This window comes from Stenella coeruleoalba (genome assembly GCF_951394435.1).
Source record: "Stenella coeruleoalba genome assembly, chromosome: 17".
Classification (NCBI taxonomy): Eukaryota; Metazoa; Chordata; class Mammalia; order Artiodactyla; family Delphinidae; genus Stenella; species Stenella coeruleoalba.
Window position 1 is genome coordinate 6,571,480 of NC_137163.1, and position 22,140 is coordinate 6,593,619.

The 22,140-nt window shown below is 41.5% G+C and overlaps 1 protein-coding gene across 5 annotated transcripts in view; it reads left to right on the forward strand.

The window, feature by feature from the left end:
- The window catches only part of LOC307176345 (uncharacterized protein), an 87,909-nt gene that overhangs the window by 49,554 nt on the left and 16,215 nt on the right, over positions 1-22,140 (forward strand). For 4 of the 5 annotated variants that reach the window (XR_013824722.1, XR_013824723.1, XR_013824724.1 and 1 more), the window contains exons 4-5: positions 405-523; positions 15,735-15,875. The gene's annotated coding sequence lies outside the window, so the exon portion shown is untranslated. The remainder of the gene's footprint in view (positions 1-404; positions 524-15,734; positions 15,876-22,140) is intronic. The other variant, XR_013824725.1, reaches the window with a different exon arrangement.

Consider the following 22,140-nt stretch of genomic DNA (forward strand, 5'->3'; position numbering starts at 1 on the left):
TGTTTTTATTTCTGAAAGAAGTTACCTATGTCATTATTCCCACACTATGGTGTGTATTTATACACTAAGACATCCATAGGGATGTTTCTTACAGCAATGTTTGAAGTAACAGGGGGAAAAAAAAGTAACTTACATGACCCTAGCACTAGAGTCTCCAGTCAAATCAAGTCTGTGGCCTGTAAGCTAGGAATGGTTTTACAGGTGTGCAGTGAAGGACTTAGCAAGTCTGGCTTACTCAAACCCTGCACATTCCAAAGATAAGTCTGCCCGTTGACCAAGTCCCTGGGGGATAACCTTTAAGCTCTTGGAATATCCTGCCTTCTGTGAGTGCCTGTGTTTACCTGGGGCCTTGAGCCACATCAGATAGATTATGCTAACAGTGATTTCTGGTGTGGGCATTGCAGTAGCAGGATCAGTTTGATCTCTGGAGGAGCTGGAAACTGAATAACTAAGGTCAGCCACGTGGATGCTCCATGCCTGTGAGACCTGACCCTCACTGAAAGCCCCGAACATGAAGTCTCAGGTGAGTTTCCCCAGTTGACAAGAGTCTATATGTGTTGTCCCACGTCATTTCTGGGAGAATTAACTGCTGTCTGTCCACGCACCGTCTCCAGAGAGGACAGCTGGAAGCTTGTGCCTGGTCTCCTGGACTCTTCCCTATGTGCCTTTTACATTCGCTGATTTTAACCTGTACCGTTTTGCTATAAATTGTATCTGTCAGCATAACCACTTTTCTGACTTCTGTGAGTCATTGAACTAGAGGGTGGTCTTGGAGACCTTGACACAACATTAATTAAAGGATTCCTTTTTACAAAACTAATATGCGGGGGCTTCCCTGGTGGTGCAGTGGTTAAGAACCCGCCTGCCAATGCAGGGGACACAGGTTCGAGCCCTGGTCTGGGAAGATCTTAGGATCTTAAGTAATCATCAAATAAGAAAATGGTTTTTTAAATGCTTTGTAAACTGTAAATTAGGGTAAAGTGGTACTAATGTGAACCACACTGAATTCAGATTTCTAGTATATAAAATTTAATGATACCTTCCCTACCAACATTCAGGGAGTTACTGGGAGAATCAAATGAGATAATAAATGTTAAGAAACCTTTTATAAATGTCAAAATATTATGTAAATGAGTCTTATAAAAAAGTATTACCACCACCCTGGCTGTGATGACACTCATGTGGGCTAATTATAATTGTGAAGGGGAAAAAAAACCAAAAACAAAACATGTTTTCTTGGTTTCCTGAGACCAGAGGTGAGCTGTCAGCTATGAATAAGGAAAAGTGATTAACATTCATCTAGCTCTGTCTTTGTAGTCCATACGAGGTTACATGAGAGATGAAAGAAGACTAAAACACAGCTCATGCCCTTCTTTTCAATTCAACATTTATTGAGCACCTACTGTGTGTAGATGGGGGGGGTAACCAAGAACTTGGTATATTAATTGTCCTCATATTTGCCTGACGAGGTATTATCCTTGTTTCTCACTGAGGCCCAGAGAAGTTAACTCAAAATCGAATAGATCCAGGGCTAGCATTTGAATCCATTGTTTCTGGCTTCAAAACACGTTTTGAAAAACAAGCTACAAGGACTTCCCTGGTGGTGCAGTGGTTAAGAATCCACCTGCCAATGCAGGGGACACGGGTTCGAGCCCTGGTCCGGGAAGATCCCACATGCCGCTGAGCAACTAAGCCCGTGTGCCGCAACTACTGAGCCTGCGCTCTAGAGCTCATGAGCCACAACTACTGAGCCCACGTGCCGCAACTACTGAAGCCCGTGTGCGTAGAGCCCATGCTCCACAACAAGAGAAGCCACCGCAATGAGAAGCCCATGCACTGCAACAAAGAGTAGCCCCTGCTTGCTACAACTAGAGAAATCCCGTGCATAGCAATGAAGACCCAATGCAGCTAAAAAATAAATTAATTAATTTAAAAAGGAGAAAAGAAAAAAAACAACCTACAAGAAAGCTAGGATCCAAAAGTTAAATGGTCTGGGGAAGGGAAACAATAGTAGAGGAGATAAGTGAAAGAAGACACTAGTGTGGGCAGCGGAGCAGTTAGGAGAGGCTTCTCGAAACAGGTAGGACTTTTAGGTAGCCCTGGAGGATAGCTGGAAATAGGAAGGTGAAGAAGAATGAACATTGTCAGCAAGGGAAAGTGGTAACTATGGTGACCACTTACTGGGTTCCCTACCTAGTTGTGCCCAACAGTGTGCGTCTTTGGGATGAGAACACTCACAAGGTGTGCTGACTCTGCGGTCAGTTGGTTCCAGGACAAGAAATAGGCGTGGGTAAATGGGGGAGTTAACTGAGGCAGCAGGGAGGAATGACGGAAGATTCTTCTCATTTCCAGAAGTCAAGAACAAGGCCTAGCCTCAAGGTCAGGACAGAGCCTATGCTGTAACTCTCATAATTTTGTAAACACACCACATCAGAGAACCATGTAAACATTTTGTGGATGGCAACCGACTTGAGTGTTTGCTTAAGTCTGTCATTTTATTTTTTAATTTATTTTTTCTTCCAGTTTTATTGAGGTATAATTGACGTCCTGCACTGTATGAGTTTAAGATGTACAGCATAATGACTTGACTTACATATACTGTGAAATGATAACGACAATAAGTTTAGTTAACATCCCTCGTATCCTATAAATACAAAAAACAAAAAAAATCAAGCTTTTTCCTTGAGAACTTTTAGGATCTACAGTCTTAGCAACTTTCAAATATACCATACAGCAGTGTTAGCTATACACTGTACATTGCATCCCCAGTACTTATTTATCTCATAAGGGAAAGTTTGTACCTTTTAGAAAATCCTTTATAAAGTAGTTATTGATGTGGGGTGGACAGGGGTTGGGGTTTGGAAACACTGGGGTAGAATTCAGTAGACCTGGATACTATACCTTCTCCCTTAGCATGAGTCACTGATGATATGCATTTATTATATGAGTGTACTGAGCCTCAGTCACATGTTCTACCTTTTGGGTCATGAATGTAAAATAACCAACATATGAATACTTTGAAATATATGAAGTTTGATGGAAGTGTTGAGTTCCATGTTCCAGCAGCACTGACATCGTTCCTATTGCAAAGATGATAATAGGGCATTTATCGTAATGTGCTCTAATATGGTTTTAAAGGCTTTTCCCCCTAACTTTAAAAGGCTTATGGGGGGCTTCCCTGGTGGCGCAGTGGTTAAGAACCCGCCTGCCAATGCAGGGGACACGGGTTCGAGCCCTGGTCTGGGAAGATCTCACATGCCGCAGAGCAACTAAACCCGTGCACCAAAACTACTGAGCCTGCACTCTAGAGCCCGCAAGCCACAACTGCTGAGCCCATGTGCCACAACTACTGAAGCCTGTGTGCCTAGAGCCTGTGCTCTGCAACAAGAGAAGCCACCGCAGTGAGAAGCCCACGCACCACAACAAAGACCCAGCGCAGCCTAAAATAAATAAATTTATTTTTTAAAAAGGCTTATAAAATAGGTATCTATATTTTTCATTTTGTTTGGCAACGACTTTTAAAGAGAACTAAATCATGTTCTGGCAGCCCGACTTTCCAAGTAAAAGTGGTACCTGGAGCCAAGGAAAACCTCACTTTGGACATAAGGCACTGTGAGTGTTATAACTGCTCAATTTTTAGGTTTTCAATGACCAGATTAATGAAAGTATAGATGGTAAATTCCCACACCCTGCGTGTTCTCTGCTGGTTACCAGAGTCAGGAGGGTATGTGAGTTACCAAATGAGTAGATTCCTTCACCTACAGCGTATCCTGCACTGTGTTTACCTGTCTAGCAGTGCTTTGTTACATTTTAACCCATGTTCTACCAGCCAGCTTTCTTTATTTTTGTTGTTTTTGTTTGTTCGTTTTTTCCATCAGCCAGTTTTGTCAGATTTCACTTCTTGTAGTTTGTATTGTTAAAAACAGCCCATAGGTTTTTCATGATCTAAACTTGTGTTGAGACTCATTCCTGCTGAGATTCACTGTCCTGTGGGGAATGAGACAGAAACGAGACCGTCTCTGTCACTCAGGCTTCTGCACATTGGAGGCGAAGGACCATACTTCTTGACTTAGCACAGACGCTTCATTATCTAGACCAGTGGTTTTCAAATATTTCTTATAACAGAACATATTCTTTAAAAAGAAATCTTTCACCAAAGCCCAACATAAGGCACATGCCTGTGAGCCCACCTGCTAGGCTGCTTCCCCAGTCGTCCCTCGCAGCATGGGAAGGGCACGACTTGACCGCCATTAGTGTAAGGCCACCTTCCTCACTCTCTGCTTTGGCCACTGACCTCAACGATCTCTCCAATGCAGCCATTCTTAACCACGTCCACTCCTCCAGAGAGTCCTTCTGTTTTGCAGTCCTGTGCCTTTGCATATGCTGTTCTTCTACTGAGAGTGCTCCCACACCCTCCTGAATCTTTATTTTAATGGCATTTACTCATTCTTGGTACGATCTTTTCCTAGAAGTCTTCCCTGATATCCTTGTCCGGGCATCCAGACCATTCACTTCATTCCTCTATCATAGAGGTTACTACACTGTAATAACAGTTCATTTATTTGTCCAACTCTCCCACATTTAAGGTGTGTTTTTTTTGCTTTTTTGTTTTTTAATTTTTGGCCACATCCCATGTGGGAGATCTTGGCATATGGGATCTTAGTTCCCCAACCGGGATCGAATCCGCACCCCCTGCACTGGAAGGTGGAGTCTTAACCACTGGACCACCTGGGAAGGCTCCCTGCAGGTGTGTTCTTTTTGAGGGCAGGAACACATTCTTATTTGATCTTCGGCCTCTTGCGTTAGCACGTGGTTGGTAAGGTAATGAATAATGTTTACTGGATGGATGGATGGATGGATGGATGGATGGGTGGATGGACAGCCAGGAGTATGGACAGGTAGAAGAAGGAATTTACCAACAGACTAAGTGAATGAAGTGTCCCAATACCTTGAACCAAGCAGGGGGAGTAGAAGGAACTGACAAGAGAATTCTCTTCATATGGCCAGCTGCTTTGGAATTTGTGTGTAGATTAAGAGTGGACCTGACACCACTTCCCAGAATACAGTCATCACTGGGTTAGCCCTAGGGAACAGTCCAGCATGAGTCATATGCCTTCTCTCCGTATCTCGTGCCGTGTATTTATAGCTAATGATGGTGGTTTGTCACTTGTTAAACAGCACAAGAAAAATGACTGCATGAAGGCCAAGCAAAAGACTAATGGAAATGGTTTTAATAATTAATTTTTAAGAGGCATGCAAATGACAGTTCAGCTGGGAAGCTATAGAAACATGTAAGCTGAAATTTCAGCCGAAGGATGCTACTCTTTGGATAGTTCTGAGGTTAAATGGGGATAATTTGAAAGCTGGCAGGAAGAAGGCCAGTGATACATCGTTTTGCCTGCTTTTTATTTTTTTTTCCTTTTACACAGCAAATCATATCCTTGAAAGGAAGAGTGTTCTACATTTGAGTTCTAGAGGATGATGAGAGTCAATGAAACATGGAACGGCATGAATTGGAAGCTGTGTTACCTAATGTACATTATTATTTTATTGTATAACACAGTTTTCAAAATCACTCAGATAATATTTAAGCTTCCCTCTTGTTTTAGTCTAATTGGCACATTACTTCCCCCAGATAATTATCACAGAACAGAAAGTTCTATGGAGGTTTTCTACTTGTTTTCCCCTTCCGTATGTAATTCCATTGATGGGCCTCAATGAACACTCAATAAAAGGTTAACACAATTAAATTTGTACATGCAGCAATTCCCCTCTAGAAAAGAGAGAATGGAACTTGAATTTATTGAGCATCTACAATGTCCAAAGCACTGTTAGGTACTTTTTCATAAGGTGTCTCAGGAAATCCTCACAATTACCCTAAAAGGCTATCCGCATTGTATAGATACAGAGACAGTCGCGGAGAAGTTAGGCAGTTTTGGCACTCACACAACATGTGGCACAGATAGGGGTTGGACCAGGTCCATCTGGCTTAAATCTCCATTTTTTTCCCAATATTTTACAGTGTTTCAATGAGCAGGCAGTCGGAAACCTGGTTATCAAATGTAAATATACTATAGGAAGCAAAAGAAGTGCCCTAAAATGTTCATTTCTTCTCTCTACCTCTTTCCTTTCCTTCCTTTGGAGAAGATGAGCAAACCTGCATCCCTGGCTACCCCTCCCACCCCTCACCCCCATCACTAATCTATTCAGTGTCTAGATGGATGTTATAAAACGATGAGAATTTACATTTGAAGAGTAATTCAAGAGTTTACTAAGAATCTGCAACATCTCATTTCATCCTCATTTTTCAATGGAGAAAATTAAAATCCAAATAAATCTGTGACTTAAAGTCACAAAGCTAATTAATATCAGAGGACTGAATCCAGAATTCCTGATTCCAGATACTCCTTTCACTACATCCTCAAGTGAGAACATGCGTGATTTTTCTTTAAGGATGAAGAGGATTTCACTCTGCAGAGCTTCATTTGTTTCTTCTCTTAAGAAAACTTATCCTTCTAAGACATGAAATTTATTAGCCTCATCATATGCCTCACTCACAAGCCTGTCCATATGCTGCCGTAATTATCTGGATGTGTAGATACTATTCTCCGTCAAAAAATGTCAAAGCATTCCACAAATGGGCGTAGTGGAACACATGCAAATGGTTTAAACCATCATCATTCCAAAAGATATGAGGGTGGTCCTCCGCAGAGCAGAGAGAGGAGGTTTAGATTCGAATTCCAACCACCAAAAGAGAGTGTCCAGCCCACTTTTCTCCCTGAACTTCTTATGTAACTGCTACAAAAGTCCACCAGCTAAACAAGCCCAAGTCTTTTCCAGAAGGTATCAGAACAGGAGGGGGGACTGTAGTGGTTGCATTGTCTCCCTTTCACATTTTACTCTAAGAAAATAAGGAGGAGGGCTGCCCTTGAAATGACTTGCCCAAAATGAACAGGTGAAATGGCAGGGTGTGGAGAACACTGGATTTGGATCCAGGGGCTCGTGTTAGAGCAGTCTGCTTCTTTAAGCCTCATTTTCCATGTCTATCAAATGAGTACTCTAATACCACACAACGGTGTCGAGCATGTTAAGTCAGATGATATATGGACAGAGGAGCTTGTGTTTGTACCCAAGAAGACTTAGGGGTAACAATTTGAAAAAGAGCTGGAAATAGCATTTATATAAATAAGGTCAAGAAGTGTGACCTATCCATAGCAAAGAAGGGGGGTAGTGTTAATAAAGTCCAGGAGTTGGTTTAAAGATTACCATTTTTATTGGAAAATATTTGTTAACCATAATGCTTTATTCAAGTCACAGCTTTTGCTATTTTATTATGATGATAAAGAAGGCAAAAACAAGGCGAGTCTAAAAATCTCCTTTTGGACTTTCCCAGTGGTCCAGTGGTTAGGACTACGTGCTTCCACTGTAGGGAACACCGGTTCGATCCCTGGTCGGGGAACTAAGATCCCGCATGCTGTGCAGCCAAAATAAATAAATGAAATAAAATCTCCTTTCATTTCTCTTTGTTACTCTCAACATCAAAGATGCATGTTTTGATATATTATTAGAATAGAGAACAGTTCTTTATCCTTTCAAAGAATTTTAACCATTATGGGCTCTGGGAGGAGATAATAATAATAGAAGGATTTTCTCTTTCTGGTAAATGGAAAACTCTATGACTTATACCAATCTTCCCACAGAAGACAACCAAAAAACCTGGACCAAAATAATCCTTTAAGTCAAAAAAGAACTACTAATACAGTGAAGAATTTCCAGCTGAGATGAGAGCTAGGAAAAGGTACAAGCTTAGAATGGTAAACCCAGCATCCACAGCTGTTTTTTTTTTTTTTTTTTGGTCGTGCTGCGCAGCATGTGGGATCTTAGTTCCCCCAACCAGGGATGGAACCGGCACCCCCTGCAGTGGAAGCACGGTTTCCACATCATCTGAGAGAATCATTAGTCCACTGGACCACCAGGGAATTCCCCACAATCGCTTTTGTCTCCAATTTGCCAAACTAGGGAGGAAGCTAAGAGTCACAGCTGCATATTCATGGCACTTTGGGGCTGTGGGTACAAAGTCCATGTTTAGGACTTGCCCAGGTGGGAACCTTCCTATAAATCCCCATTTTGGTCTGGAACTCAAAAGGTTAATGTCCTAGGAACTAGAGGGAACCAGAATTAAGCCACTCATCAATCTATTTAACCAGGCTTCATGTCACATGGGTCACTGAGAACACAAAAAATCTTGAAATTTGTAAGTACCCCAGATGTCTACAAGAAGCAAACAAAAATCCTCTTATGCATCAAATTATTTCTACAAATGAATTTGCAATTACAATGTATTGCATACAATCAGAAACACAAAACAGACCCACAGAGACTTCATTATTAGCATTATCAGACTCCAAAAAACAAGTGAACTAGGTTCTAAATAGAATTCTAGAAGTCATTGGAGGGGTTTAGCAGCAGATTAGCTATAGTTTAAGAGAGTTGGTGAATGAGAAGATAGATTAGAAGGAATCATACAGAATGAGGATGGGAAAGACAACCAGATGGGAGGTGGGGAATAAACAGAAGAGAGTGAGTGTCTTAAGGAATACAGTGAGAAGACCTGCGGTGTGTTTAATTGGAGTCCCAGAGGAGAGGAGACAATAGGGAGGAGTCTAATTTGTATGATGTAATACCTGGGAATTTTCCAGAAACGGAGAGAATCATTAGTCCACAGATTCAAGCAGACCATACACATGTCAAGCAAGATAAATAAATGGAAGTCCACAACGTACTGAAATGGTAGAAAACTAAAAACAATGAGAAAAATCTTAAAAGCTGACCAAAAGAAAAAAGGGGGTGGGTGGCAGCACTTACTTTTAAAAAAGTGAGAAATACAGTAGCAATAGGAGAAGCCAAAAGACAGTGATGAAATGGGCTAAAAGAATGCCAAAGTTGGAATTCCCTGGCGGTCCAGTGGTTAGAACTCTGGGCTGTCACTTCTGGGGCCTGGGTTCAATCCCTCGTAGGGGAACCGAAATCCTGCAAGCCGTGCGGGGCAGCCAAAAAAAAAAAAAAGAATTCTACCCTTAACAAAAATATTTATGAAGAAGGAATAAAGACATTTTCAGATGACAAAATCACAGTTTATCACCAATAAACCTGCACAAAGGAAATTCTAGTGATGATCTTCAAGTTGATCGAAGTTTAGTGATGCAGGAATGATTGAAGACCAAAGAAAGTGGTAAACGTCTTGTGGAGTTAAAAATATTTAGAACTAAAATCCACTGCAATGCTAGCATACAAACCACAAAGCAGGTAAATGAAGTTCAAGTGTACTAAAGTCCTCACATCATCTGAGAAGAGAGTAAAGGTATTACTTCACGCTAGACTCTGATATGTCAGCAATGCATGTTTTGCCTTGTGGGACCACTAAAAAGATAAAAATGTATTACTTTCAACTAATAGTCCAAAATAGAATGATTGAAAAAGACAAAAATCCAGGGGGTGGTGGGACATAGGCAAGACAGACAGGAAACACATTTCATAAGAGTGGATTTAAATCAAACTATATCTTTAAGATCAAATGTAAATGGAATAAATGCTCCAATTAAAAGATAAGAATTGTGAAACTAAATTTTTAAAAGTCCAACATATGAATACCAATAGATTGAAATAATGGAATTAAGTTATCCCATGGTAGGTATTATCACATAAAGTAGAATTTAAGGCAAAAAGCATTACTAAGAAGGTCACTTTATAATGATAAAAACACCAAATTACCAGCGAAATATTCTAATTCTAGATTCTACTTATAATATGACTTCAAAACACATGAAGCAAACATTGATACATCTACAAGGAGAAATATATAAATCCACAATCATAGTGAGAAATTTTAACACATAAACTCCCAGGGGCAACACTTACCTACTAGGGGATGAGAACCAGTAGAAAAATATTCATCACATCACCCTCAAGTGGCTGATTCTACATGAATCCTCAGATGGTCCCCAGAAATATAAAGCTGATGAGCAGTGATCAGCTCAATAAAACACCCTTGAATTGGATTGTCCTTCCTTGTTTTACTCTTCCCAGACCCCATTCTTCTTTCTTGGAATCATATTCCAACATAAACGCATGCATGCAACTACTTCTCTGAACCTTGCTACTTTGGGAACCCAGGCTAAGACACTTGGCACCACAAGCAGCTCTACAAACAGACATTCCAGATGGAGTCTAGTATTGGACCAATTGGATAGTGATAAGTATCCCATTAATGTTGGTAAGCGGGGTGATCTTAACCCCCGGCATGCAGCAGTATCACAGTTACTGAGATTTTCACCAGCAGTGACTTGGAATGATGAAGAAGGAAGATGAAGCATTGATTTATGTAGTCGCAGCTCATAAAAAAAATATGGTCAATGTTAATTATAAGGAATGTAGGACTGGCTGACTTTAGTTGCTGGTCTTTAGAAGTCTTGTTAAGGGAAAAGAAAGTGTCAGACTTGGTTAGCCGACTGTCAACCTCAAGGAGTGCTGTAAAACTGGGAATGCTGGGAGTACAGCACGGTTGCCAAGGAGAACAAACACAGCCTTAACAGTCTCTGATACCAGCATCAGGGCCCAGAAAAGGAAATGGTAGACCTTAAGACATGGGATAGGGATATTTGAATGGACAAACCTGAGGACCTTGAACCCCAGAAGCAGTGCCCTCCCTCTTCCTAAAGGACAGTGGGGTTTTCTGGGGGGCAGGGGGTTGTTTTCTGGGGGGCAGGGGGTTGTTTGTTTGCTGTTTTTTAATTTTTTGACCTTGCCAAGTGGCATGCATGATCTTAGTTCCGCAACCAGGGATCGAACCCGCGCCCCCTGCAGTGGAAGTGCAGCGTCTTAACCGCTGGACGGCCAGGGAAGTCCCGACAGTGGTCTCTCTTGCCTGCAGACACTGCAGAGGCGCCACCAGCAACAGGAGCCTCACAAGATGATGTTTGTCCTAAGATTTGTCTCTATCTCCCTTATTTCCTCCAGATCAGCAGTCAGGTCAAGCACAGCCCAAGCGGGGCGATCCAACTCCTCCTCTAGGAAGAAATACTGTATACACCCAGAGAATTGCAAGCTTTGAGTAATATGCACTAGTGTGAACCAGGAGACCTCATGAATCAAGGGACCTCATGTTGGAGGGGATCTTAACGAACTGCTGAGCAGTAGGACCTCTTTGTAGTTCAGTTTCTTCATCTGTCAAATCTGATTAATAGAGCCTGTCCAACCTACTTTATATGGTTATCGGAGTAAATGAAGAAATTAATATTTATAGTGAACTCCGCTAGCCACTGTATTGGGCACTTCACATAAATTATTTAATTAGGATAAGATAAGTGTAAACACTTTTAAAATTAGTAATCTTGTTTAGAACACTTATAAATGTGTTATTTTAATAGCGTGCCCTAAGAGAAACTCAGTTCTAAGACTTGTGAAACCGTGATGGGTAATAGTTAAAGAAGAAGAAAAGGAAGCTAACATTTCAAAATTACAAATATATTAGAATATGGCTTTGAGTAAGTTGTTATTTTGTTTGGGGGAAGGTGGACCACCCAAAGAGTGTTTTAAGGAGAGTTCTATTCATTGATCTTGGGAAAAGCAGGGCAGGAAGAATTTTAATGCAGAAGCTCTGGATAAGCAGTTCAGTGTCCAGTGGAGCAATGTAAATTCCTGTGTGATACACTGTGGTGTCATGGCTAAAGGCACAGCCACCGAAACCAGACTGCCTGGGTTTGAATCTCAGCTCTGGTGCTTAACCCACTGGGGGATGTGCTTTAGTTCTTTCATCTGCAGAATGGTAGTATCTATTGAGTAGCATTATTGGAAGATTAAATGCCTTAACTTACAAAATGAATGGTGGCAATTACTATAGAAGCACCAGAAAGCCTGCTTGCTCTGGTGGAATCATGTACGTAGTACACTGTCTAGAATAGAGGATACGCTTAAGATATATATAAATGGGATAAATGAAATGCCCAGGTATTGGGGGGTATACGTGAAACACAATTGGCTGTGCGTTGAAAACAGTTGAGGCTTAGTAGTAGGTACACAGAGATTTCTTATACTATATTCTGTACTTTGGTGTACCCTTGAAATTTTCCTTACTAAAAATACTTAAAAATATATATATCAGCCTAGGAAATCCAGTTGTTTCATATCTATATGCCCTCACTTCAGTTCATCTTTGTACTTAACCATTTAGCGGTCTGGGAGGTTGAGAACTGATGTAATGATAAAAAAAGAAAAGTAATGTTCATCTCATATTCATATTTCAGAGAGAATTTGATGCATAAAAGTGTTGAGCTGAGTCATGTTAGAAATAGTTTGCTCAACTTTCTGGTCTCAAGCTGTGGTTGACAGCTTGTTCTCCTCTCAAAGTCCTTTCTTTCCTTTTTCTTGGGCCTAGAGCACCCCAAGTCTCCCCTATAGCCAGGTATGGCATGTAATCAATGGAATGGAAGCAGAAAGGGTGTGTGCACATCCCTATGGCCTGAACACGGGCATGCCTGCAGCCCTTCTTCAACAAATAAGGCAACTCTCAGGAATGCCAGAACAGCAAGATGGAAGGAACCTATATCTCAGAATGACCTCACAGAGCAGTTATCCTGCCAACTGGGTTGGCCAGACTATTAGTGGAGAGAGAAATTTCCATTTTCTCGAAGCTACTGTATCTTTTTTTATAACAATCTAACCTTCACTCTAACCAATACACAAGATGAAGAGTTTGAGTCCCAGATAGGGGAAATTTCTTCTTGTTCAAGGTCACACAGTAAGGAAGCAGCAGAGTCAGAAATTTAACCAGTGCCTAGGAATATTCATTGCGTTGTACGCTTTCCCTTGCTTAATTGATAAATACGTAGTCTAATCTCTGCCAGAGTAAACCTCACTCAAGCTAGATGTTTCTATACTCGTTTCTTTGGTACAGGGCCCAAGTTACCATTTCCTTGGCCAAAGAGACCCAATACTGTCCTGAGGTTCAGTTTATACTATGAAATTAGTTATTCTATGCTATGGTCTGAATATTTGTGCTCTCCTCCCCAAATTCTTACATTGCAATTCTAACCCCCAAGGTGATGGTGACAGGAAGTGGGGCTTCTGGGAGGTGATTAGGTTACGAGAGCAGAGCCCTCATAAATGGGATTGGTACCCTTATGAAAGAGACCAGGGAGCTTGCTTGTCCCTTCCACCACGTGAAGACACAGAGAGAAGTCGGCAATCTGCCACCAGGAGAGGGCCTTCACCAGAACCCAACTATGCCGGCACTTTGATCTTGGATTTGGCAGCCTCCGGAACTGTGAGGAATAAATGTCTGTTACTTACAAGCAGTCTGTAGTATTTTGTTATGGCAGCCCGAAGGGACTAAGACATTCCCATAGCCTTTGTATTTGCCTTTATCGTGGGCCTTTAATCACAGTTCCATGTTTAAAATGTATGTTTTTCATGCTGGACTGTTAGCTTCTGAAGGTCAGGGACATATTTTATTGATCCTTGTTTCCCCTGTGTTTTGTACATAACAGGGGCTTTATAAAGGTTCTTTGAGGGCTAACTGAATGACTAAATGAGGGAGGGAATAGATATTTGACAATGAGAACAAAATGTGGCTAAACTTCAAGTTGCTCTCCAAGGAAAATTTAGGAAGTAACTTTCACGTATGTAAACACACACCAACAGGCAGGGACAGGGTCAAGGCCCAAGGCCTCCAGTGTGCAGATAGTATTACTTAACAAATACTATAAGGTTAAACAGTAGCTAAAATAGCTTAACTGTGGCGTCCGAATGATTAGTTTATGCAGCTTCACAACACAAACATGAAGAGCAGCTCGTTTATTTTTCATCCGTACTGGCAGCAACAGCACCTGTGTCTTGGGACAGAGCTCTCACGTGAGCAGTTAATGACACTCACTTGGTAAAAGCACATGTTTCTGGAAACTCTGCTCTTCTTGATTTCACACTGTACCCAGATACTGGCAGCCAATCGTTTTTTTGTTTTGGTTTTAAACTAAAAATATAACTGCCCTGGTGGTGATAAGGTAAGAATTGTATAGTCCAGGGCTTCCCTGGTGGCGCAGTGGTTGAGAGTCCGCCTGCCGATGCAGGGGACACGGGTTCGTGCCCCGGTCCGGGAAGATCCCACATGCAGCGGAGCGGCTGGGCCCGTGAGCCATGGCCGCTGAGCTTGCGCGTCCGGAGCCTGTGCTCCGCAACGGGAGAGGCCACAGCAGTGAGAGGCCGGTGTAGTGCAAAAAAAAAAAAAAAAAAAAGGTATAGTCTAAATGGTATAACTCACTTCTAATTTTCATCATAGTACAAAGTCTGAGACAGACCTGGGTCTGAATCCAGTCTCTCCTACTCAAAAGTTGTATGATTTGGGGCAAGTTTCATAACCTGTCTGAGCCTCATTTTCCTCATTTGGAAAGGAGAGATAATACCAGTCTGCAGTGAACTGGTAAATGTTTAACAAATGGCTCTCAGGGGAAAAAAAAAACAAAAAAAACCCTGGTTTTAGCGTTTGCTAATTTTCATGGTGTAATTATTACGACAGTGGCCTGTTTCATGCTGCCAATGTGATGTCCCTGAACACAGGGGAAGAGATGGACAGTTGAGTACAATATGATAAAGTATTTCCACCATACAGTAGATGTCATCACCTCTAGGGCCTAGATGACAGTCAGACAGTGACTGATAATAAAAAATTAGGAAGTGATGAATTTTAAGTACTTATTACCTTTGGTTTTAATATATATTTAGATATAACATATAATATTTATATAATTTGATTTTTAATAATGGCTGAATATAGACACCAGCTCATCAAATTCCTGAAAATTTAACAATTGTCCCTTGTGAGCTGCATACCAGTTTCCAGCACACAACTGCCCAGCTCCAGCTCTTGGATTTCATAAACAACACTGCAACAAACAGATTTCTCTATCGTACCTACCCACATCACAGGATGTATGACTGGCATGTGACCCAGTACTCTGCCAGATTGTTCTCCAGAATGGCTATAGCAGCTTACCTTCCTTCCCATCAGCAGTGCCCGAGGGCTTCCCCCTCGCAAGGTGCATCACTGCAGGGTGAGTAAAATGAGAATGGACACTGCTGCAACTCCATGCAGCGTTCCAAGAAACAGCCAAGCATCTGTCCTGGAACATGGACCCATCTTATACGCATAGTGCTTAGTGATAAAAAGTAAAAGCAGAAGGAGATCTATAACACAATACTATTCATTTCAGTACATACAAAACAACAGACTTTCTTTTCAAGAACAGACGAATAAAGAATGCACATCAGATATGTTTGAACTGTTGCCGGTGGAGGGCAGGGATTCACTATGTCAGCAATATTTATTGGGCATTATATGGGATTGTGTATCTACAAGCATCCGACATGGTACTTGCCACTTGGTCTCTTCCCTCACCCTGGCCGGCAAAAGCTATGCTAATTTTATGAGCCACGTCCTTTAATGAGCTGTGCAAGGTTGCACATTTAAAAAATTTTTCCAGAAAAATACATGGATCCTGTGTTTACTGTATTTCCACAGTTAAGCAATATTTTTAATATAGGAGGGACACACGGCAATCATCAAAGCGTAACAACATCGTGGCCCATTTGTCTCTACGTGGCCGGCATTCATTTTAACAATTTCCGAGCAACAAGCAATTTCAACTCTGTCTTATGTATATTATCCCACTTAATCTTCCCAGAAAAGATTTGAAGCTCAGAGAAGCCACGTTTTGCCCAAGATGAAAGAGCTAGCAAGAACAAGGGCCGCAGCTGTCTAGCTAATACAGGAGTGACCAGGTCCCCTGCCAGGGAGAACAAGAAGGCCCATGTGGACTTTGCTGGTAAGTGTGGGACCACTGGGCTGCACCCTACATATCGATTACACTCTCTGTTCCAAGGCAGGAAGCAAATATAACAGCAATGATTAACTTACAAGTGTGAATTATTTGATATTGAAGTAAAGGTAAAGCTGGTAAGGACCTTGGAGGTTAAAAAAAAAACACCCCCACACAACAACCACTTTGCCTTTATTCACATGATTGGAATAACAAGGCTTAGAAAATTCAACTTTTCTAATTTGCCCAAGGTCATACAGAAAATTGTCCACATAGCCAGGAGAGGAAGCCCAGTTTCCTAACTCTTAGACTAAGTGTGATTTAATAGAATCAGATAGACGGGAAATCCTAGAAATCTACAGGGTGATTGATTAGCTAGCTATAAAGCCTAGACAAGCTGCTGGATGTTCCCAAGCCACTGTTTCCTCAGTCATAAAAGGGGTGACACCTCATATGCTCACATGACTCATACAGCTGTTGGCAAAGATCATTCATCCATCCATTTATGTATTCCATCAACAAGAGGCACCTTCTCTGTGCCATGCACTGTTGTAGGCACAAGGATGCACTAGTGAGTATATCGAAATCCCTGCACTTGTCGAACTTACATTCTAGTAAACGTATTAAAAAAATACTAAGAGTAAGGAGAGTGATGGAGAAGGTTAAGGAGGCCAGATATAAGATATGAACAGAGACCTAAGTGAAATGAGGGAGCAAGTCGTTCCAAAGTCTGGAGGTAGAACATTCTAAGGAGACCAGCAAGAAAAAGGCTCCAAAGAGAGTCATAAACCTGGCTTGTTCCCAGCCTCCCATGCAACTGAGGGTGACCATGCAACCTGATCCTGGCCAATGAGACTGGAGAACACATTTGCTGAAGAATATCGAGAAAAGCTGCCTCCAGATTAAAGAAGGGCCCTCTTTCCCACTCAATCTCTTTCTTTTCTTCCTGTCTTGAACACAGTTATGTGAAGACACGATGGCCAGACCTGCGAAAAGCCATATTGCATATATAAGGCAACAAGCAACTTCTCTACTCTCCTCCAAACAGAACCAAAGATTGGAGCCAGGAGTGTGAGATGCTTAAAGCTCTCTCCTAAACTGAGCACAGAGAGGTCAAGTAACTTGCCCAACATCACACAGCTTGTATGATGTAGAGCCAAGACTTGAACCCAAGTATTTTATCCCCAAATGGCTGCTTTTATTTTTTCCACTGCATCCTTTTCCTTGGCTACAGTCCTCCTCTCAGCCCTTTTCTCTTCCTACACTCTTCCTAGGCAATCATACCCAGGACCAAGCTGTCAACCATCACTTCTAGGAAAGAATTCAAAATCTACATTTTTAGTCCCGGGCTCTCTAATGAGAGCCAATCCCTCACCCTCAAATTTCTGCTAGATGGTCCCATCAGCTGTCTTATTTCAAGTTCCTTGTGCCTACAACTGAGCACATTTCCGCCTGTAGTGCCTTCCAACTACGTGTCCTCTCCTTGACTTAGTTCATTTTAGGTAATGAAAGCTCAGTCCTCCCAGTCACCACGAGGTGTTGAGGACAGAACATGGGTTTTGAAATCCAACAGGCTTGGCTTGGAATTGACCAGCCTTCAGCTGCAGAATCCTTGGGAGGGCTAAAGAAATAGATATGGCATGAGCTTCCAGAAGCAATAACCAAAGCCACACTGTCAACCTGAGCTGCCAAGGGAGCTGGCAGCTCCAGAGCCTCAGATGCCACTGTCCTGGTCGAGGGGGAAACCAGCATAATCAGGAAGCAGCCACTGCAGCTCCAGCCCCACAGCCTGTCTGCTGCAATTCACTCTGCAGGATAGGAGCCCTTCTCCTTATCTCATCCTGAAACTGTATCCTCTTTCCATCAAATCAGTGGTACTCTGTAGCAGCCAATTCCACTGTCTTTCTAGTTACTATTTTCCTCATGCCTCTGTAGTGCCAGAAATATTATACCAGGAGTATGTCCCCTGTCATCGGTATCCCATCCCAATTCACGGCCAGTGTCAGTTTTCCCAACTTCTCCCTCCACCCGTTCCTGCCGTCGTTCCTTCCTTCCTTACAAACTTTCAACAGGCAACTCCCCATCTCAGAGTCTGTCTGCAGGGATCTTAGTCTGAGGCAGTTGGTACTGGAAGTGGTCCTGGGAAGCCGACTCTGAAATGGGATTTCCCTTAGACATAAAAAAAAGAATGAAATAATGCCATTTGCAGAAACGTAGATGGACCTAGAGATTATCATATTAAATGAAGTAAACCAGACAGAGAAAGACAAATATCATAGGATATCACCTATATGTGGAATTAAAAAAATGATACGAAGAAACTTATTTACAGAACAGAAACAGACTCACAGACGTAGAAAACAAACTTATGGTTACCAAAGGGGAAAGGGGGGTGGGGTGGAGGGGAGGGATAAACTAGGCGTTTGGGATTAGCAGATACAAACTACTGTATGTGAAATGAACAACAAGGACCTATTGTATAGCAGAGGGAACTATATTCAATATCTTGTAATAAACTATAATGGAAAAGAATCTGAAAAAATACATACATAACTGAATCACTTTGCTGTGCACCAGAAACTCACACAACATTTTAAATCAACTGGACATCAATTTAAAATAAAATAAAATGGGATTTTAGAGATGGACCACTTGCTGTCCAGCTGGCAGTGAGGACCCCTTCACTGGTGGTAGGGGGAGGATGACAGCCCTTGACATATTGTGGTGGAGTTGTAGTTGGAGGGAGTGAATAATTAAAATAGCAAGAAAGCGGTGGTTCTGGAGTTTGAAACTCGGTCCCTGTGACTCTGAAGCCTGTGTTTCTTTTTTTTTTTTCTTTTTTTATGACAAATTGTATTCCCGAGTGGCTCTAGTAGTACCAGAGACATCGATGTAGAGTGTAAATATTGTTTCAGGTAAAGTGAAAATGGATAAAAGCGATATTTCTAGTTAATATATTTTTAGATAATGTGATTTTAAATATGAGTTAAAATGTAATAAATATTAATGAACTTATTTACAAGACAGAAACAGACTCACAGACATAGAAAACAAACCTACGATTACCAAAGGGGAAAGGAGAGGGGAATAAATTAGGTGAAACAACAAGGTCCTACTGTATAGCACAGGGCACTATATACTCAGTATCTTGTAATAACTATAATGGAAAAGAAAAAATGTAATAAATATTAAAAATAGATGTCTTACTATTTTATCTATTTTGAAAGGTTTATATATTCGGAATTACAGGGGAGGTTTTTTGTTTTGTTTTTTAAGGAGAACTACTTTATTTTGAGTAGTAAACAAAACTCCATTTATAACATAATAAAAAAATCTTCCATCAGTTTCTTCACAGTTAGTCCAAAGAATAAAACCTCTGACTTAGAGTTTACATTTAACCTTAAATATTCTGAAATCCATCCATGTCAACTTTGGAATTTTAGTCTTGCCTGATACTATGAAATAGGGCAAACCTTGATCAATGGGCAAATTCCTAATTTTTGCCATTCAGCCACTTTTCTGGATCTTGCTCTGTGATTCCGTACATTCCAGAGTGTTCAATGGATTTGTAATGAATTTCCAAGATGAAGGGGAATTTCTTGCTCATTGTTTGCATGAAACCTTGGCTTGTGTTCATCTTTTTAAAGAAAAAATATGCTCCAAAAATGCCCACAAGTTCAGCTAGTAAAACTCCTTTAAAGATCTTCTTTTTTTTTTACTTCTATGAAGTATTTTTTAAACATATTTATTGGAGTATAATTGCTCTACAGTGGTGCATTAGCTTCTGCTGTATAACAAAGTGAATCAGCTATATGTATACACATATCCCCATATCTCCTCCCTCTTGTGTCTCTCTCCTACCCTCCCTATCCCACCGCTCTAGGTGGTCACAAAGCACCAAGCTGATCGCCCTGTGCTATGCGGCTGCTTCCCACCAGGCATCCATTCTACATTTGGTAGTGTATATATGTCCATGCCACTCTCTCACCTCGTCCCAGCCCACCCACCCACCCCTCCCCCCCATGTCCTCAACTCCATTCTCTATGTCTACATCTTTATTCCTGTCCTGCCACTAGGTTCTTCAGAACCTTTTTTTTTTTTTTAGATTCCATATATATGTGTTAGCGTAGGATATTTGTTTCTCTCTTTCTGACTTACTTCATTCTGTATGACAGACTCTAGGTCTGTCCACCTCACTACAAATAACTCAATTTCGTTTCTTTTTATGGCTGAGTAATATTCCATTGTATACATGTGCCACATCTTCTTTATCCATTCCTCTGTCGATGGACACTTAGGTTGCTTTCATGTCCTGGCTTTTGTAAATAGTGTCTTGGTGCTCCAGCCGGGTGTCAGGCCTGAGCCTCTGAGGTGGGAGAGGCGAGTTCAGGACATTGGTGCACCAGAGACCTCCCAGCCCCACGTAATATCAATCGGCGAGAGCTCTCCCAGAGATCTCCATCTCAACGCTATGACCCAGTTCCACTCAACGACCAGCAAGCTCCAGTGCTGGACACCTTATGCCAAACAACTAGCAAGACATGAACACAACCCCACCCATTAGCAGAGAGGCTGTGTTTCTATTTCAGTGTTAAACATCAACTGTGTGACTTTGGCTGAATCACCTAACCCCTCTTCTAGCTCTGAAATTCTACAGCTCTACCTTGAGGGAACGTATTACCCGATGAGCTATAATGGCACAATCCAGTAATGTCTTAACTAGTGCCAAGTATCTGGTTCTCTTTCTTTCCAGTGTTTGTTTCCAGGGAGGATAAGCACGGTTCTGCTCAGCCATCATACTGTTTAGGTTCCCTGTTTCTCATCCTGCTAATGGGAGATAGTGGATGATTTGTCCTGAAGCATGTAGTTCATTTAACAGCTCAAATCCTCTTCCTCCTTTATCCTGCTTCCCCCAGTTACCACGTTGTTCTGTGCTTCATTATAAAACACATCCTTCTTTCCACTATATTGACCCCAAGTATTTCATCAATTCACTTGTGTCACCGAAAGCCAAATGTTTATTCAGGCTGGCTACAAACAAAGGCTACTCTGTGAGGTTGTGACTGCAGTCAAGCTGACCAGATTACCTTTCACAAGATGGGTTGCTTTTTATTTGTAAAATGGCAGTATCTTTTGTAGACATGATACGTCGGTGGTACATAATTGCACCAACCTAACAAATAGTCTGTGGTCATCTTGATCTGTATTTATTCCTAGTTTTGTCCATCTTTTGTCACTGTATTTACAGAGTTGTACTATTGTGTAGTTATAATTTTATATTTTGTTTATTTGACCTACTTCAAGGGTTTTTCCATTCTGTTAACCTGGACTTCAGTGTTTTAATTGTCGCTTTATATTAGCAAGAATTTACTGGTTCACTCAACAAACATTTACTTAATAACTACTTAAGTATTCCTTTGTGGATTTCTCCCAGTTTTTATTATTGTAAATAATGTGATAAATGTCTTTGTGTACATACCTCTCTTGATCTTCTGGTTTATTTTCTTAGGATAAATTCCCCAAAGTGGGGTCATTAGGATGAACATTTTTGTAGCTCTTAAAGCTAACAGCCAACCACGTGTGACTACATCACTGACTCTTATTTTTTCATGCTCCCAGTCATTCAGGAGATAAAATCCCTACTTTTTCGTAAATGCAGGACCCCCACCCCACCCCCAGACTGGCTTTTGCCTGTCCCTCTCCCTCATTTCTCAACACTCCTCAATTTTGCATTTCCCTCGCTTCCACCCATACAAAATGTACATAGATTTTTATGTGCAGGATACCTTGTTTTGAACATATTCCTGCTACCATAGGTGCTGTACTGGAGCAGAATGCTGGACAAATGGCCAAATAGTCATTATAAAACTTTATCCTCTTTGCTCAGAGCTATGGACTCAATTGTGTCTCCCAAAATTCATAGGCTGAAACCACACCTCCAGTGTGATTGTATTTGGAGATGGGCCCTTGAGAAGTGACTACTTTTTTTTTTTTGCGGGCCTCTCACTGCTGTGGCCCCTCCCGTTGCGGATCACGGGCTTCAGACGCGCAGGCTCAGTGGCCATGGCTCACAGGCCCAGCCGCTCTGTGGCATGTGGGATCTTCCCGGACCGGGGCACGAACCCGCGTCTCCTGCATCGGCAGGCGGACTCTCAACCACTGCACCACCAGGGAAGCCTGGTGATTACTTTTTAAAAAAATTTTTTTTTATTGGAATGTAATTGCTTTACAATGTTGTATTAGTTTCTGCTGCACAGTGAAGTGAATCAGC